Source organism: Dendrobates tinctorius, unplaced genomic scaffold, assembly GCF_039654945.1.
Source record: "Dendrobates tinctorius isolate UK_male_01 unplaced genomic scaffold, ASM3965494v1 ptg000077l, whole genome shotgun sequence".
Classification (NCBI taxonomy): Eukaryota; Metazoa; Chordata; class Amphibia; order Anura; family Dendrobatidae; genus Dendrobates; species Dendrobates tinctorius.
In genome coordinates, this window is record NW_027361745.1 from 496,913 (window position 1) to 517,871 (window position 20,959).

Sequence of the window (20,959 nt, forward strand, 5' to 3'; positions counted from 1 at the left end):
CTGTGAAAGCATTATTCGTTTGTCCATCTAATGTGTATGGTGGGCTTAAGGTGTGTGATTATGTCAGATATAAGCTAAGAACATCCCGTTAATGTGAGGACGCTAGACCACTAGTGATGGAACCAGCAGAGCTCAGAAGAGTTGACCATACCTTCAGCCCTAACTCCAGTTCACATTTAGTAGAGGTAATTTCCATCTCAGCCGCTTGTAACCCATAAAACTAAGCAGAACAAAACCAAGCAATTTTCTCAGAGTCTCAATGAAAAAGAATCCCTGGTGAATATCTTCCCGCAAAGATTCCTGGTGGCTTGTCTCCTACTAGCATGATTCCTACATGCCTGCCATTTGCCATTTTGTACTTATCCAGACCTCTTAAGACCCTCAGCTTCTGACCACATCGTCCGGTGGCTCCTGACAATGTGACAGTGATGCAGATTCCCCCTTTCAGAGCGATAAATATGGACTTTTCTACATTATGTTTTACGTTGGTGACGTCTTATGTTTGTCTTTCCTTCTACAGCCAATGTCGGGGACATGAAGATAATGTCTTTGTTGGTGTCGTCCGGATCTTCTCTTCAGTTACCGACTAATTGCAGTTTTCATCCTTCCAATCACTATGAACTTCACGTCAACGATAAACTGATCGGATCATACAGCAATCACTACTTAATGTCGCGTCTCAAGTTTTCCAAACGGCTTCAGTTTGATCAAGGGAACTGCAGCTTCATATTAAAGAACTTGATGGAGGAGGACAGTAATGTCTACACATTTATCACCAGAAATGATGAGAAGACAAGGATCCAAAATCAGGAGGAGAAGTTCAATATCACAGTGACAGGTGAGTCTGTGACCGCAGTGGCCTGTACACGATATGCTTTGCATTCTTCAAGGAGGAGAATTGCAATTCCTATTGATATTTATGCTATATCTTGCAAATTGTGCTTTCTGCCAAAGATAAATGAACAGAACTTCACCGAGGCCATTATGAGTGGTGGACGTGACTTCACTGAAGATCGTGTGACTGGGGGGATGTTGACTGACCAGCTAATTTTCTGTTTTCATAGATTGGACTTTTATGGATGAGGCGATATCAAATAAGCTCATTTTTAGTTTCTTAATTTGTATATGGGTTCCGGCGGAGAGTGGAATAATTGGAATTTAAAATTTTTAAAAACATGTAGTTTTTATTTTTCAGTCCCGGTAGTGGACTCATAACATAGTAACATAGTTTTGAAGGCTGAAGGAAGACCTTATGTCCATCTAGTTCAGCCTATTTTTAGTGCAGCTGTTCTGCATTGTTGATCCTGGGGAAGGCAAAAAACCCACAGAGTAGAAGCCAATTCTCTCCATAGGGAAAAAAATTCCTTCCCCTAAGCTGGGTCAACCGTCTACCTATAATATTCTGTTATTCGTAACCTTCTACACTGTTACTCACAAGAAAAGCCTCCATTCCTTTCTTACATTCATTCAGTGAGTTGGCCATCACCACTTCCTCAGGAAGAGAATTCCAGAGCCTCACTGCTCTTACCGTGAAGAACCCTCTTCTATGCTGGTGCAGAATTTGACCTTCCTCCAAATGAAGAGAATGCCCCCTTGTTCTTGTCACAGTCCTTGGTACAAACAGTTCATTGGAGAGATCTCTGTATTGCCCTCTGATATACTTGTACATATATATTAAGTCTCCCCTAAGTCTTCTCTTTTCTAGAGTAAATAGACCTAATTTTGATAACCTTTCTGGGTATTGTAGTGAGCCAACTCCATTTATCATTTTAGTAGCCCGCCTTTGAACCCTTTTAAGTTCAGTAATGTCTTTCTTGAGCACCGGCGTCCAAAATTGCACACAATCCTCCAAGTGTGGTCTGACGAGTGATTTGTACGTAGGGAGAATTATGTTTTCAGCTCGTGTCCCCAGACCTCTTCTAATGCTTCCCATGACCCTATTTGCTTTGGTGGCAGCTGCCTGACACTGGGCACTCCAATTTAGCTTCTTATTGACTAAGATGCCTAAGTCTTTTTCCATGTCTGATTTCCCCAGCAGTTTCCCATTTAGTAAGTAATTGTAGCATCTGTTTCTCCTTCCCATGTGCATAACCTTACACTTATCTGGGTTAAACCTCATTTGCCATTTTTCAGCCCAATTCTCCAATTTACTCAAATCTGTCTGTAGTTGCAAACTGTCCTCCTTTGTGTTAACTACCTTACATAGTTTTGTATCATCTGCAAATACTGATATTTTACTCTGTAAGGCTACTTTCACACATCAGGTTTTCGGCGTCAGGTGCGATCCGGCGTCGTGCCGGAACGCCGGATCCGGCAAATGTTTTGTAAAACCGGATGTGACGGATCCGGTTTTCTGCCGGATCCGTCTTGTTCTTGACAGACAAAACCGGATCCGTCTCATCCGGTTCATCCGTTTTTCTATCCGTTTTTTGACGGATTACGCCGGATACGGTTTTTAAAAACACCCCTTGTGGCCTTCCGAACGGGATTGGCTACTGGAAAACTATATATAGCGTGTTCCTACAGCCCTTCTTTGACAGGTTGTAGAGGAGAAAGTGCAGGTTGGAGAGAAGAGCAAGTTACTGGCGAAGATGGATGTTGTGATTGGAAATATTTTGAAGAATTTGGCGGATTTTATAGCGGAGGCGAATCGTTTGAGGGTGATTGTTCTGGAGAAGGAGAGAGCGAGACAGCAGCGCATCAGGCATCGTAGACGACGTTTGTGGATCCACCCCATCACAGCCAAGAGAATGACGCGTGGGGTCTATTCTACACTCTGCATGGACCTTCGACGAAACCCGGATACATTTTTGGATATGTTCGGATGAAAATGGAGAATTTTGATTACTTGGTGGAGCGCATTGCACACCTCATAAGAAAATCGGACACCTATTGCCGCTTCTCTGTTTCACCCGCAGAGCGTCTGATGGTGACTTTAAGGTAAGCCACATTTATTGGATGTGATCGCATCAGAGCACACTTTCACTGCAATCTTGTTGGTGGTAGTTTGTATCTCCAAGTGTTATAGCTCAGTTTTGGTATGTAATGCTGTGATTTAAAACTAATTGATTGTTTTTTAATTCCCCACAGATTTCTTGCAACTGGAGAATCCCTTTCGTCACTGCATTTCCAGTACAGACTTGGGATTTCCACCATATCTGGAATAGTGAAGTACACATGCCGTGCACTGTGGGACTCCTTAGCTGAAGAGTTTTTACCAGAGCCCACAACAGAGAGGTGGATTGAAATTTCAGAAAAGTTTCAACAGATATGTCAGTTTCCCAACTGCTTGGGCGCTGTGGACGGGAAACATATCCGCACTGTAAAGCCAGCCGGATCGGGATCGGAATATTTCAATTACAAGAAATATTTTTCAATTGTCCTCATGGCCATCGCTGACGCGGAATACAAATTTATTGCTGTGGATATTGGGGCCTATGGCCGCTCCAATGACTCTCAAGTTTTCAAACTGTCTGCCATGGGGCGTAAACTGTATGGAAACACCTTCCAGTTCCCACCACCTAGACCGCTGCCGCAAACATCTGGTCCACCTATGCCATTTGTCTGTGTAGGGGATGAAGCCTTCCAGAACACCTTTTGAAACCGTACTCTAGCAGAGGATTGACAAGAACAAAACGCATTTTTAATTACCGCCTCACAAGAGCAAGAAGAATGGTTGAATGTACCTTTGGTATTCTGACAGCCAAATGGCGGGTCCTATTGACTGCGATCAACCTCAAGACAGAAACTGTGGACGAGGTGATCAAAGCTTGCGTGGTACTCCACAATTTTGTTATCTGCAAGGAACCCATTTCCATTGAGGACACCTCTGAAGAAACCACCTTGCAAGATTACCAGAACATTACCACTAGAAGTTCTGTGACGGTTTCAGTAATGAGGGACAATTTTGCACTATACTTTATGTCACCTCAAGGCAGAGTACACTGGCAGGATGACAGAGTGTGAAAGATTTGTGCCCAACCAAACTTGTGTACCTTCTGTACCAACAGTATATACCTTTGCCATCCAAAGTTGGCTATCTTGTCATGGTCTCTATTTTTAGCTTTAGGCCACAGGTGTGTACCTGGTTGTGTTTTATGCAAAGTATTTCACCTTTTAACAATAGTTGTGTACATTGTTAGGAAATCACCAACAATAAACACAACTTTTTAGGTGAAATACTTTGCTTCAAACACAACCAGGAACACAACTGTGGCAAAAAGCTAAAATTTACCCACAGTTATATACCTGGTTTTGAATACCTTTTTACCTTTTAAATACCCTGTATTTAACCTTTTTTTTAAACATATTTCGCCGCAGAAAGAAATGACAGACAACCAGTGTAAACAATAATTTAACTTTTATTTAAAATATTTTTTTTTTGAAAATTGTTTTTAAAGTTAAAAAAACTTTTTAATAAAGGTTTGAAACCAACTGGGCATTTTTATTACAAAACACATCATAAATCTGTGTAGTGTGTGGTGGAAATACTGCTGTAGGGGCTGCGGGACACTTCGACACTGGGAGTGTGGAGAGAGGATTGGGATCGTGGTGGGGAAGGAACAGTTAGAGGTGATGGTGTGGAAAAAGCTACAGAATGGGTGGACATGTGGGAGGCAGAAGAGGTGGTGGGCGGTGGAGTGGAGGGTTGGGCAGGGACTGTAGGAGCAGATGATGTTGATGGCAAGTTGTATGGGGAAGGAGTTTGGTACGGGAAGGAGTTTGGTACGGGGCAGGTTGCTGGAAGTGGGGAGGTTGCTGGAAGTGGGGAGGTTGCTGGTACTGGGGAGGTTGCTGGTACTGGGGAGGTTGCTGGTACTGGGGAGGTGGATGGTATGTAATAGGAGGGGGAGGATGGAAAGTGGCTGGAGGGGGTGCAGATGTAATAGGAGGGGGAGGATGGAAAGTGGCTGGAGGGGGTGCAGATGTAATAGGAGGGGGAGGATGGAAAGTGGCTGGAGGGGGTGCAGGTGGAGGAACTACTGTGGTGGGAGGTGGAGGTTGGGAGGCAACTTGCTGGAGAGCACCGTGGCATGAATGCATTACATGCATCTGCTGGGTAGGAGATAGCGTTTCCATGCGCTCCACAACAGACCTGAAAAAGGTGTGGTTTGGCAAAGATCTTGCTTCTGAATGCATGGTTTGCAGAAGTGTCTTCACCTCCAGAATGCTGGAGTTGATCTGCTGATAGCCTGCGGAGATTTGCTCTGACAAGACTTTGAGACAGTTCTGGAAAGATGCATTCAGATGCAAGAACTCTGGCGCATAACTCTTTTCCTGACCCCTCTGCCGCTGTCGCCCAGTACCCGCAGGTGTACTAGAGGTGGCAGGGGCAGAAGGGTGGGGTAAAGGGAAATCGATCTCCTCACCAGCAGCTTCATGTAATGTAGGCGGCCACAATGCTCCTGTGCTGGTGGATGGGACAGATGGGTCGAATGTGTGGGAAGGCTGGGAAGGTGCAGATGTACCGGGGCGGTCGAAGTGTCCCTCGGTGCCGGTCTCCTCAGGGATCGCCTCAGAAGGGTCCAATCGTGCAGGCTCCCGAGTGCTGCTCACCGTGCTGTGGAATAAAGAGAAAAAAAAACAATTAAAATAGTGACATGGTATGGCCCTGGCTGAAAAAAAAAAGTTACATCTAACATTTTTTTTCACATGTGGTGTGTAATATTTACCTTCTGGTGACCATTGTTTCCCGGAGGAACGACAGGGCTCGTGCGTACTTGTACTTGCTCCTGCGTCCTCCAGAGCCACTCGGGCCCCGCATCTCTTTATTGAACTCCTTCTTGAAACGATCCCTCACAGACCGCCACCGATTCACAATTCTGTTCCCTGAAACGAGAAAGGACAAAGTGGTTAGTATACAACATCAGTGTTTCCCAAACTACAGTCCTCATGGTCCCCAGGGGTCATGTTTTCAGGATTTCCATAGTAAATAGAAATCCTGAACACATGATCCGTGGGGACCACGAGGACTGTTGTTCGGGAAACACTGGTTTACATCAAGCAACCGGTACTGTATATACTTACGCTCTTTAATCTGGGCCCGAGCATCGAGGTCCTCCCAGCGGTCCACAAGGAGCGAACAGATTTCCTCCCAGAGTCGCCGGGTAACAATCAGGTCAGCGTGGCGGCGGTCAGCCATATTCCAGAGCGGCTCCCTTTCTCTGACGAGATCGATGAGGCGGTCCACATCAATCCCTCCATCCTCACCGTCAGAGTCGGGAGCACGCTGTGAAGGCTGTTAAAGAAAAAGACAAAAATAACATAATTAGCCTCCACAAAAGAAATGAAATAAAAAGTGCAAAAAAACAAAGCAAAAATATTTATACTTACACGCTGGTGACCGCCGCGTTGCTGTCGCCGACGACCCTGGGAGGCACTGCGAGGACCTCTTGGCCGAGCACCAGATTGGGAAGACTAGAGAAGAAAACAAAAAATGTTATGTCTTTGGATGTAGGCATTTGTTTGCTGTGTGTGGTCTGCAGAACATTGTTTTCTATGTGTTGTGTGTAGTGTGATGTTGTGTTTCTGCGTTTGATGCCAAAATCTTACCAATTGTGAGCCCACTCCAAGTATCTGTCCACCCCTTCCTTCTTCTTCTGGGAGCTCCTCTTCATCTTGTGATTCCTGTTTTGAAATAAAAGGCAATGAATAGACATATATTACAGAGAAGATGGATTTTGGAAATAAAAACTTACCGTCAAACGCTGACGATGCGAGGGAGGGCTCCCAGAAGAAGATGTGCTGTCTTCCTGATGGCCACACTCCATGGCTGTGGGTGGTGTTCCTGCTGCTGCCATTGCTGCTGCTGCTGCTGCATCTATTGGGCGGCTGTTGAATAAAGCGAAACAAAGGGCCAATGAATATCTTGATATTCCATGGCCCTAGTTTGGAGGAATGGGGATTTGATAATTACCGTCTCTCATCTGCTGCTGGACTCCCCTCCTCAGCATGTTCCATTTGCTGCTCCATTTGGCGTGGTGGTGGTGGTGGTGCTGATGGTGCTGCTGCAGATGTCTGCTGCCTTCTCCTGCTCCTGGTTCTTGGCTTGGGTGGCATGTTGGGTGTGGCTGAGGGTCCCACTGTCTTGCTTTTATATATGTCTTGTGGGCAGAGCTACTGAGCATGCTCAGACCAAAAAAACCGGATCCGGCCACCGGATCCGGCTGTCGCCAGATCAGGCGCATTGCGGCGCTCATAGGCTTTCATTGTGTGAAAAAGCCGGACACGCCAGATCCGGCGTGTCCGGCTTTTTCGCCGGAGACAAAAAACGTTACAGTAGCCGTTTTTTCCGGACGCCGGATCGCGACACATTGCCGGATCCGGCGAAAACCGGATGAAACGCATGGCCATCCGGCTCTATCCGGCTCTAATGCAAGTCAATGGGGGGAAACCGGATCCGGCATTGCATTTCGCCGGATCCGGTTTTTGTCAAAAGCGCCAGATCGCACCTGAAGGCGAAAACCTGATGTGTGAAAGAGGCCTAAGCCATCCACTAGATCATAAATAAATATCTTAAATAGTAGGGGGCACAATACAGACCCCTGTGGTCCCCCACTAGTCACCCTGGCCCAATCTGAGGATGCCCCATTAATAACCACTCTTTGTTTTCTATCACTAAGCCAGCTACCTACCATCTACACACATTTTCCCCTAGCCCAAGCTTTGTCATCTTACTGACCAATCTTTTATGTGGGACAGTGTCAAATGCTTTAGAGAAGTTGAGATAAATGACATCCAATGATTCTCCTGGGTCCATTTGAGAGCTCACATCCTCATAGAAGCTGATCAGGTTAGTCTGACAGGAGCGATCCTTCATAAATCCATGTTGATATGGAGTTAAACATTTATTAACATTGAGATATTCCATAATGGTATCCCTTAGAAACCCTTCAAACATTTTACCCACCACAGATGTTAAGCTTACCGGCCTATAGTTTCCAGGTTCCCTTTTACACCCCTTTTTGAATATTGGTACCACATTTGCTTGCCGCCAATCAAAAGGAACAGACCCTGTTTCTATAGAGTCTTTAAATATAAGGAATAGAGGCCTGTCTATCACATTACTTAACTCCCTTAGTACCCGCCTAAGGCGGTTCTGCACTTCTTCCTGGGTTAGGCAGGTAATACTTAATGGGGAGTTTACATTATCACTCTGCATTTCCCCTGGCAAATCCTTTTCCTGTGTGAACAATGTTGAGAAAAAAGTATTTAAAACATTTGCTTTTCCCACATCGCTCTCTATGATTTCACCCTCATTGTTCTTTAAAGGGCCGACACCATCAATTTTAATCTTTTTACTGTTTATATAATTAAAGAATAGTTTTGGGTTTGTTTTACTTTCCTTAGCAATGAGTCTCTCAGTTTCCACTTTTGCTAAATGTATTTGTTTTTTACAAATTTTATTTTTTTCTCTATAACTTTTTAATGCTTCTTCATTGCCTTCTTGTTTTAGCTTCCTAAATGCCTTGTTCTTGTTATTTGTTGCCCTTTTTACATCCTTTTTTAGCCACATTGGTGTTCTCCTGTTCCTAGCCCTTTTATTTCTGTACGGTATGGCTAGCTCGCAGTGGGGGTGTAAAACTGATTTAAATATTTCCCATTTATTTTCTGTGCTCCTATTTTTGAGGACATTGTCCCAATCAGTTCGGTGAAGGTCCTCTCTAAGCTGATCACACTTTGCTTTCCTGAAATCCAGCGTTTTCGTGACCCCCTTCCAGGGCACCTTACTGAAGGACAAGTGGAATTGTATTATATTGTGGTCACTGTTCCCTCGGTGCCATCGACTCGGACTTCTGTTATTCTATCTGGCCTGTGGCTTAACATTAAGTCCAGAAGGGCCGTCCCTCTAGTTGGGCCCTGCACAAGTTGTGACAGAGAATTATCCTTGGTCACTGACAGACATTGGTTTCCTTTCTGAGATCCGCAGGTTTCAGTTTCCCAGTCTATGTCGGGGTAGGTGAAGTCCCCATAATAATCGCCTCATTGGGATTTGCTGCTTTGTCTCTTTGTCTCAATAATACATTCTCAGTGGTTTCTGTTATATTTGGTGGCTTATAACAAACCCCTATGAGGATTTTATTACTTTTCCCTCCTTGTATCTCCACCCATAGAGACTCCACCTCTTCATTTCCCTCTTGTATATCTTCTCTTAGTGTGGGCTTTAAAGTGGACTTTATATATAGACAGACTCCACCCCCTTTCCTTTTTTTACGATCTCTCCTAAACAAATCATATCCTTGCAAGTTAGCCGCCCAGTCATAGCTGTCGTCTAACCATGTCTCAGTTATTCCTACTAGGTCGTATTTTTCCTCATACATTACCAACTCCAGATCTTCACTCTTATTGGTCAGGCTTCTTGCGTTGGTCAGCATGCAGGAAAGAAGTTTTGCTTCCTTTTTCTTAGCTTCCTTCTGAGTACCCTGTCTTGGGTCCTCTGTACCACATCTAGTATCCTTGATTAGTTTGTCCTTCTGCTGCATGTTCTTGTCTGCTGTTTTTCCTCCCATCCGCTCTTCTTCTAATTTAAAGCCCTCCTGATAAGTGTGGCAAGTCTTCTGGCGAATGTGTGTTTCCCAGGTTTTGTGAGGTGTATCCCATCTCTTGCGAGAACTCCATCGTAGAGGTAATTCACGCCATGGTCCAAGAATCCAAATCCTTGCTGCCTGCACCACCATCGTAGCCAGTTGTTCACCTCTAGTATCCTATTCCATCTTCTGATGCCATGGCCATCGACTGGGAGGATTGATGAGAAAACAACCTGTACGTTCCGTTCCTTTATTTTCTTCCCCAGAATTTCAAAGTCTTCGCAGATAGTTGGTAGGTCATTTCTTGCCGTGTCGTTTGTGCCTACATGTATCAGTAGGAAAGGGTAGTCGTCCTTGGATTTGAGGATAGTTGGTATCCTGTTGGCCACGTCCTTGATTTTTGCTCCTGGGAGGCAGCATACTTCTCGTGCAGTTATGTCCGGCCTGCAGATAGTTGCCTCCGTGCCTCTTACTAGTGAGTCGCCCATAATTACCACTCTTCTTTTCTTTCAGGATGCACTGCTCGACCTATGATAGTTTGAGACTTGTTCTATACACTGCAATCCCTCGTTGAAGAGGTGTCCAGATGGCACATTTCGCCCCCCAGAGTAGCCGTCCAAAGCTCCATCTGTCTAATCTTCTCACACCTTTAGTGAGCGGTAGAGGACAGAAGCTTTCACTGATGCGATCACATCTGAAGATGGTGTCTGCGACAAGACCTTCTCTTGTATCAACCAGATAATAAGTGGCACATTTTTTCCCATTCTTCTACAGCTTCATCCATCCGTTTGATCGATCGAGTAGAGTTACTAAGAGTCTAATACTTGGGAGCTAAGATTCCACAAAGAAACCTTTGTATTTAGCCATTGTGATCATTCCAGCCATCAACCGACCTCAGGGCATCTTATTTGCCCGTGTAACAGGACCCCTAGTCTTGATCTTGTTGGTCGACTTCTTCCAAACTCTGATCTCTGTGACATATTCTAACCTACATGTTGATGGTTTCCATTGTGCCCTTGGTCTCTTTCCCTCCCTGAGAATCTTCTGAGATTGTGTTATATCCGGGCGAGTTCTCATGTAGTATTTAATTGTACCGGGCATTGATATTCACACTTCTCCGGCTTCTCTGTGATTTCAGGATATGTCGCACCGGTGTCACCGCTGAACAACTCGTCTCAACATCACGAGGACAATATTTATGGTGGGTTTCAATTCCATGTGACAACTGTAAAGTTTTGTTAAATTGTTTAAGTTAAACAAATATCCTAAAACTTACATCAGGTCACAGCTGATGGGTCGTCACAGTGTATCAGCGTAGCCTCGAAAACCAGAATGTCTCCAGCACACAGCTGATGGGTTGCTACAATGTATCACTGTAAATAAAGTCTAATTCAGGAAAGATAGGAGGTAAAATCAGCAGCAGTACAAAGGTGGCACATTATAAATGTAAGAGTGGGCCAGGATGGTAGTCACAGCCGAGGACACTGGGGCTCTGTTGTCCTGGCCTCCTCCCACAGAAAAACCATCAGCTGCTACTGGCGTACCTGTTTGGGGTGCTGGTCCACGGACAGGGATTCCAATGCGGAACTACTCAGCTCCTGCACACTTGGTTCCAGTGGTCAGGGTTGAAATAACGAACACAGATACTAGTTCTGATGCCAAATCAATGATTTTACTTTCTTCAACGGTCCCGGACACATCAGTTACATCACAGTCCACACAGCCTTCCTCCTGCACTTTCCCTTGCTCACTTTCTGTATCCATGGTAGTAGTCCCTTGGCGGTACCCCAGCATCACTCCTGTAGGACCTCAGGACATAGGGGACCCGTTCATCCATATCACCCCGGATTTGCAAGCTTCAGCCCTATTTAAGATCTGCCACATGGTGAATATTCTGTGCCCTGCTCAACTTTTGGACTACTTCTTCCTTCCTCTTCCTGCTGCTGTCATAAACTGTAATTTCCACGGGTGCTCCGGTCTTATAAAGCACCCGTCTGACTGTGCTTTTCTGCTTTTCAACAATGTTGCATAGCTGCTATGGTGTCCTGGGCTTTGAGCCCTTGTGGACTTGTCAGGCGTGCTCTCCCTTCTGTCTTATTCCTATAACCTACACTAGCTTAACCCATAGCAGCTCCTCTTACAGTTAACCCTTATGTGCACTACCTATTGACTATACCTAACAAGGCCCACTAGTATATCCCCATCTAGTGGCCCACAACAGAACTATGCTTACCCAGTCTATGGAATTATATACTAACAGTGCCCTCCACTATTGAACCCCAAGGATGCACTGGCTTACCCTAATCTAAGCATTAATATATGGCATACAATACAATATACTACAATATGTACAACATGGTAACACATATAATGTGGCAGTACCAATGGAAAAGGTGGTAATGCACAATAGTGTAGCATAGAGTTGAGCGAAACGGGTCGAAAAATTTCAAAAGTCGCCGACTTTTGGCAAAGTCGGGTTTCATGAAACGAAACCCGACCCTAGGATGAGGTCGGCCACGAGGTCGGCGACTTACGCGCCAAAGTCGCGTTTCAAAAGTTTGTTTTGCGCTCTTTTTCAGCCAATTAGGATCCATGGACACTGTGGGCAACGTGATGACATAGGCACGGGTCACCACCATCTTTCAGAAGGGCATGCAAGTGATTGGCTTGTTTTGGTGGGCGTCACAGGGGGTATAAAAGGGCGTGCACGCCGACCGCCATCTTACTTCTGTCGATCTTAGCATAGGGAGAGGTTGCTGCTGATTCTGTAGGGAGAGCGTTAGGCAGGGAAGAAGACAAAAAAACTGCTTCTGCTGCTAGCAATTTTGCCTGTACAACACACCAGTCACTGTGTGTGCAGTGCAAGGGGAGGCTATATTGTGGTGTATCAGTGGTGTTGGTTGTTGGGCTGTCTTCTAAGGCTTCCTGACAGCTGCATTGCTGTTTACCCACTGCTCTGCAAACTGCTTTTTTAAAAGCAATCCCAATTTTTTTTTTTTGTCCTGCTGAGGTACTGAGCGTGCATTTTTTCACACCATACAGCGGTGTACGCTCCTCACACAGTACCGTGTAACGGCTGTTATCACAGCCACAGTGAAGCTATCTGTGTCACTCTGTGAGAATAAGTCGAGGACATGTTCCGTTCTTACAGACCTGCACTCTAGGGAGATTCCTATTCTGCCCAATTCTACATACACCTTGTAGTTTGTGATACACTAGCCAATTTCTGCCTGTGACATAGCGCTGTGATATTCAGTGGGCCTCACACAATCCAAAAGTGTCCAGTGTCCACTAGTGTGAGCAGAAATTCAAAATCTCCCATATCCTCTAGTCACTTTGGTCACAGCTGTGCCATCGAGCCTGTGACATAGCGCTCAGATATTCAGTGGGCCTCACACAATCCAAAAATGTCCAGTGTCCACAAGTGTCTGCAGAAATTCAAAATCTCACTTATCCTCTAGTCACTTTGGCCACAGCTGTGCCATCGAGCCTGTGACATAGCGCTCAGATATTCAGTGGGCCTCACACAATCCAAAAGTGTCCAGTGTCCACAAGTGTCTGCAGAAATTCAAAATCTCCCTTATCCTCTAGTCACTTTGGTCACAGCTGTGCCATCGAGCCTGTGACATAGCGCTCAGATATTCAGTGGGCCTCACACAATCCAAAAGTGTCCATTGTCCACTAGTGTGAGCAGAAATTCAAAATCTCCCTCATCCTCTAGTCACTTTTGTCACAGCTGTGCCATCGAGCCTGTGACATAGCGCTCAGATATTCAGTGGGCCTCACACAATCCAAAAGTGTCCAGTGTCCACAAGTGTCTGCAGAAATTCAAAATCTCCCTTATCCTCTAGTCACTTTGGTCACAGCTGTGCCATCGAGCCTGTGACATAGCGCTCAGATATTCAGTGGGCCTCACACAATCCAAAAGTGTCCAGTGTCCACTAGTGTGAGCAGAAATTCAAAATCTCCCTTATCCTCTAGTCACTTTTGTCACAGCTGTGCCATCGAGCCTGTGACATAGCGCTCAGATATTCAGTGGGCCTCACACAATCCAAAAGTGTTCGTTGTCCACTAGTGTGAGCAGAAATTCAAAATCTCCCTCATCCTCTAGTCACTTTTGTCACAGCTGTGCCATCGAGCCTGTGACATAGCGCTCAGATATTCAGTGGGCCTCACACAATCCAAAAGTGTCCATTGTCCACTAGTGTGAGCAGAAATTCAAAATCTCCCTCATCCTCTAGTCACTTTTGTCACAGCTGTGCCATCGGGCCTGTGACATAGCGCTCAGATATTCAGTGGGCCTCACACAATCCAAAAGTGTCCAGTGTCCACAAGTGTCTGCAGAAATTCAAAATCTCACTTATCCTCTAGTCACTTTGGCCACAGCTGTGCCATCGAGCCTGTGACATAGCGCTCAGATATTCAGTGGGCCTCACACAATCCAAAAGTGTCCAGTGTCCACAAGTGTCTGCAGAAATTCAAAATCTCCCTTATCCTCTAGTCTCTTTGGTCACAGCTGTGCCATCGAGCCTGTGACATAGCGCTCAGATATTCAGTGGGCCTCACACAATCCAAAAGTGTTCGTTGTCCACTAGTGTGAGCAGAAATTCAAAATCTCCCTCATCCTCTAGTCACTTTTGTCACAGCTGTGCCATCGAGCCTGTGACATAGCGCTCAGATATTCAGTGGGCCTCACACAATCCAAAAGTGTCCAGTGTCCACTAGTGTGAGCAGAAATTCAAAATCTCCCTTATCCTCTAGTCACTTTGGTCACAGCTGTGCCATCGAGCCTGTGACATAGCGCTCAGATATTCAGTGGGCCTCACACAATCCAAAAGTGTCCAGTGTCCACAAGTGTCTGCAGAAATTCAAAATCTCACTTATCCTCTAGTCACTTTTGTCACAGCTGTGCCATCGAGCCTGTGACATAGCGCTCAGATATTCAGTGGGCCTCACACAATCCAAAAGTGTCCAGTGTCCACTAGTGTGAGCAGAAATTCAAAATCTCCCTTATCCTCTAGTCACTTTGGTCACAGCTGTGCCATCGAGCCTGTGACATAGCGCTCAGATATTCAGTGGGCCTCACACAATCCAAAAGTGTCCAGTGTCCACAAGTGTCTGCAGAAATTCAAAATCTCACTTATCCTCTAGTCACTTTGGCCACAGCTGTGCCATCGAGCCTGTGACATAGCGCTCAGATATTCAGTGGGCCTCACACAATCCAAAAGTGTCCAGTGTCCACAAGTGTCTGCAGAAATTCAAAATCTCCCTTATCCTCTAGTCACTTTGGTCACAGCTGTGCCATCGAGCCTGTGACATAGCGCTCAGATATTCAGTGGGCCTCACACAATCCAAAAGTGTCCATTGTCCACTAGTGTGAGCAGAAATTCAAAATCTCCCTCATCCTCTAGTCACTTTTGTCACAGCTGTGCCATCGAGCCTGTGACATAGCGCTCAGATATTCAGTGGGCCTCACACAATCCAAAAGTGTCCAGTGTCCACAAGTGTCTGCAGAAATTCAAAATCTCCCTTATCCTCTAGTCACTTTTGTCACAGCTGTGCCATCGAGCCTGTGACATAGCGCTCAGGTATTCAGTGGGCCTCACACAATCCAAAAGTGTCCAGTGTCCACAAGTGTCTGCAGAAATTCAAAATCTCCCTTATCCTCTAGTCACTTTGGTCACAGCTGTGCCATCGAGCCTGTGACATAGCGCTCAGATATTCAGTGGGCCTCACGCAATCCAAAAGTGTCCAGTGTCCACAAGTGTCTGCAGAAATTCAAAATCTCCCCTGTCCTATAGACACCTTGTACCTTGTTTTACATTACTATATAGTTTGTTGGATTTTGTCTACATTTCTACCAAAAATGAGGAAGGCTGGTGGAAGAGGCCGTGGAATTGGGCCGGGGTTGGCAGCTGGTAATGATGATGTTGGTGGTGGATCTGATGGTAGTGGCAAGAGCAAAATAGGACCGAATGCAGGAGGTGTTGAGCCTGCGTCATCGTCTGGCTCCATAAGGCTTCGAAGGCTTAGTTTTCTAGGAGTTGGCAAACCGCTTTTAAAGCCAGAGCATCAGGAAAAAGTTTTGTCTTACATTGCTGACTCAGCCTCCAGCTCTATCGCCTCCTCTTCTTCAGTTGTAAAAAGTAAAAGCACTGAGTCGTCATTGGAGGCTCATGTTCATGAACCACACCTTTCCTTGTGTCCTTCACCCCAACCAAGATTGAAGGATGACGCAGGCCATACTACTGATTACTCCATAGAGCTGTTTTCACATACCATGCCTGGATTATCAAGTCAAATGGTGAATTACCCAGGCCAAGATGAATCTGACATGGAGTGCACTGATGCACAGCCGCTGATGGATGATTCTGCTGGTACATTCACTCAGAGCACTACATTGTCCTCGCAGTGTACAGAGCCAGATTCTGACCCTGATGAGACTCAGGTGCCCCTTCCCGCACACTATACCACCATACACGTTGACACAGAGGAAGGTGCACATGACATTGAAGAGGAGGTGATGGATGACCCAGTTGTTGACCCAGATTGGCATCCATTGGGGAAAGAGGGTGCTGCTTCCAATAGCTCAGATGAGGAGCATCCACAGCAGACATCGACATCGCAACAGCTGTTATCTGGCAGGCCCGGAGCACTCCAAAGACAGGTTCCAAAAATCAAAAGAGTTGCTGGACAGCTTGTCCAGAGGGTCAAAAGATTACAGCGTGCTAGGCCGCAAAATGTCTGCCAAAGTAGGAAGAGTGCAGTGTGGCACTTTTTTGAACAAAATCCTCATGATCAGGCCAAGGTTATCTGTAAGAAGTGGGCAAAGACCTTTAGCTGAGTCAAAAATCTGAAAAATTTGAATACCAGTTGCATGCTTAGACATTTAACCACCATGCACTTGCAAGCGTGGACACAACACCAAACCTCAAGTTCCACATGTGCAACTGATCACAACGAAGGTAGTCAGCAACGCTACATTGTTTCCCCCACTGTAAGCCCACCGGTTAGCACAGCAGCAAATGTTGAGGTGTCGTTGCAAGGCCACAGCAGTCAGGGAATCCCACTGTTATATCAACGAAAGACTGATTCTAGGCCATCAGAAAGAACAACAACTCCATCACCATCATCAACCCTCTCTCAGTCCGCCCTGTCCACAGCTACTTCCACCATATAGTATAATAGTTTCATGGAAAATAACCCCATTTACATAGATTTAAACAGTTACATAACTATGAATTACCATAGAAGATGGGTACATAATTGGACATAATAGGACTATCGCAAAAATATATCAAATATATAAAAGAAAAAAAGGCGAAAAAAAGTCCAATACAAAGGATTTATACAAAAATACAAAGATAACTTTATTAACATAGATCCAAGGTATAGGAAACGGTGAGATAAGAGTCAATAATGACCATACAAAGCACATGGGCAAAAAATGGGGCACATGCAGGTATGTGACCACAGGGATAATAGTGATTACAACACTAAACAGTACAAAATTAGAAAATCCTACATCATCCCTTAGTAATACAAACAGCCAGTCATGATATATATTGAGGCCCATAGGTATCATTACCCCCTGTGGTGGAACTTACCACCACACATACTCTACACTGAACATGTAAGTATACAAAAAGAGAATTGTAACTGCATAATATTACCTCAGACTGGTCGATGGTGAAGGTCCTACCTGGTTGTACCCCCCCAACGCACGTTTCGGCCAAATGGCCTTTATCAAGGGGTGAATAACATAGGAAGTGATGAGTATTTAAAATATGGAGCCACCAATGAAATTGTGAAAACTACACACCTGACCTGATAAACCAATGAAATGGTATATTAAATCGCCCTCCCAGGAAATGACATGTGTTATCATAGGAGTGGAACTTGACTGGCTCCTCATGCACAAAGGAATGAATCCAACACTCATAATCACTAATGTTTCATATTATTAAAAATAAAAAAGTACTAAAGAGTGCCCCCATGGATTGTATAATCAATGGCGCTGCCTAACCGCTACTATACACCTCAAATAAGACTGCATCCTCAGGCAAAACCTTCAAAGGTCCGCCCGTAGTAGCACAAACATAACAACAATGCCGCCCCTCATACCATCACATGGCCGGCGCCGCATACTGAGGCTACCAAAAGTTCCGCCCCCAATAGCGTCATATGGCTCTAGTGTCAGTGGGCGGGAACTTCAGATGAAGATCCCTCACTCCATTTGCCCCATGGCGCGTCTCGCCCCACCCATAGTGACGCAGGCGTCGCCGTGGCAACCCAGACGCGAGACGGCATCGGCATCACCTGACCGATGACGTCACGCGCACGTGACCAGTCACCGGGCAACCCAGATGCCGAGAGACGCCGAGCACACAGGCAGCAGCGGCCCACATGCGTGCTGGGAGGACAAGAGTCGTCAGGGGGGAGAGGTAGATAGTAGGGCTATGAAGCCAATAGGCAGAATAATTAATCCACAATTATAGGACACATCCGCATCCATCCGTGAATATATGAACCATATGGGGCATAATAAAATGAAACATAAGAAAGGCATAAATGTGATGACGGGACACATTGATATAACACAAAATAAAAAAAAAAAAAAAAAAAAAAAAGAAAACAAATAAAGAAAAAACAAAATATGACAACATTTGGAATATATGTTTTTACCCGGGGGCAGCATATACAATTGTGTATACCTATGCTTAGACCATCTAATAATCATAGTCAACCACTGCTGACCGCAGTAAACATACTCCATAATATCCTCAATTGTATAATTAATAATAATAAAAATAAAAAATAATAATAATAATCAAAAAAATAAAAAATCAACAACAAAGATAACAGTACAGAAAATAAAAAATCATAAACAACAGAAAAAACATATAAATAATAAAAATGGATCCGCATCACAGATTTGCCAAGCGCAGAGTCTTCATCCCCATGTACAAGCGGAAGATGGACAGCCACAATTCCTTGTCATGTTTGTCCAAAAGCATAGAGGGTAAGTTCATGAAGAATTAAAGAACACTTTGATACAATCAACATTAGGGCAGGCGACACATCGGCCACAAGGAGTACAGCCACTCCCAGGACGGCCAGCATCGAGAAAAGTAGTTTTTGGTTCCGTTTGGTAACAACTACGAACAAGATGATCCCGAAGGTTTCTTGATCGCCTAATGGAAATACTGGGCATTGATGGAAGGAACTGATTTAGAACAGGATCGGTCTGAAGAATCGGCCAGGCCCGTTTGAGACAACCTTTCATATGAGCAAATTGCGCATTATAATTGGTTATGAATCTTACTTTGTTGTCTACTTTTGTCTCTTTTTTCTTGTATAGTAAAGAATGACGTGTGGACCATTTAGCACGATTAAATGCTCTTTTAATCGCTCGCCCACTATAACCTCTCTCCCGAAACCTATCGGCAAGATCCCTTGCCTGAAACTCAAATTCCCGCTCAGTAGAGCAGATCCTACGCGATCGCAGGAACTGCCCTATTGGGACAGAATTAATTACATGTTTGGGATGTGCAGAGGTAGCATGCAACAGCATGTTAGAGGATGTCTCCTTCCTGAAAATGCTAGTTTGCAAATTATTGTCCATAGCCCTCCAAACAGTGACATCCAAAAAACTAATCTTATTCGCATCACAATTGTATGTGATATGAATATTTTTACCATTTGAGTTTATACCCGTCATAAAATCACAGAGTTGGGAAGAATTCCCCTGCCAGATCAAAAAAATGGCGTTGATGTACCGCACCCAAAAGGGGATGCGGTCCATCGACAGACACCGATCTGACAGGGGGAGGTCCCTCTCCCACAGCCCCAGGAATAGATTAGCATACACGGGGGCAAAAGAAGCCCCCATAGCGGTACCCTGGAGCTGTAGGTAGAAGGACCCCATAAAGGTAAAGAAATTATGCGTCAGGGAAAACTCAAGTAACTCAAGAATTAAGGCAATTATATTACCTGGCAAATTTGACATGTTGAGAAAGTATTGGGTAGCAGCCAATCCATCTGTATGTTTGATGCTGGTGTACAGGGATTCAACATCACCTGTCACCAGCATCATATCTTGACTTACATGAAGACCATCTATCCGTTTAAGGAACTCCCCTGTATCCAGGATAAATGATGGTAAACTCTCAACCAAAGATTGTAATTTTGAGTCTATCCACCGATTAACTTTTTCCAAAAAGTTACCGGTACCGGAAATAATTGGTCGTCCTGGAGGGGCCTCGAGATTCTTATGTACCTTCGGTAACAAATATAGTGTAGAGATAGCTGGTTCCTGTACCTGAAGGGCCAAAGCTAGATCTTTAGTAATTACACAATTCTGAACAGCCAAATTCAGAATTTTCGTTAATTGAGTTGTAAAAGACAAAAGGGGATTAAATATTAAACGCTTGTAACAGGCCTTGTCATTCAACTGCCTAAGTGCCTCCTGTTCATAGAGGGACATAGGCCATATGACAATGTTACCCCCTTTATCTGCTGGCTTCAACACAATGTCAGTAAGCCCCTTCAGGACGTCCAATCTCCCCCGCTCCTCACAGCTGAGGTTATCTCTACCCACCCCTTGGCTCGGCCAAATTGACCAGGTATTTGGAGCAGGTGGGATGGAGTCCCAGCCGCTAATGGATCAAAGCTTCGATAGCCAGGTCCTAGAGATTGAAAGGTTGCTGGTGAAACGGACGAAAATATGGTGGAATAGGGCCTTCCTGGAGAAGTATGTCTCATCAAAGATGATTCCCAGAGGACTCAGGGTCCGGGTGACCCCATCCTTTCCAGTCGATGATAAGGAGTTCATCGGTCGCTGGGAGGAGGCATGTGGTAGTTGCTCCGCTTCTTTAATACAGTTATTAATTGAGCATAATTCAAAAGCTATTACAGACCTTGATAAAATTATAGATGAATTGGAAAGTAAATTCAAGGCTGTATGTCCATCTGATAAAATGACGGGCTATGAATCCCGAATTGAGAAGAATCTGGATGCCTGCGTTAGCAGGATCCATAAGACACAATCTGCTAAATTACAAAGGGACAGTAAAGATTTTGCAAGTGGGAATGTTTATTTCTGGAGAAAGTATAATACCCGAACTCCTAAGATGCAAGAAGCACCTTCTATGAGTTCTCTCTCTTCAGTAAGTGACTCGTCCGACTGGTCCACCACATCTATGACAACAAGGTCTGGGTCTAGACCTAAATGAGTGAGAGATGTGAACTTTCATCCCTACAAAAGGATGCAATTTAAATCACCTGAACATAAGAGAAATAGTCACAAGGTAATTAATTTAAGTTCCTACCAGCTAACTGATTCTGATTTGTCACTATTAAGTAGGGGGTTAACATTTTCTCCGAAATCTAATTTCAATGCATTTGTGGCAATCAAGGACCTGCACTTGTTT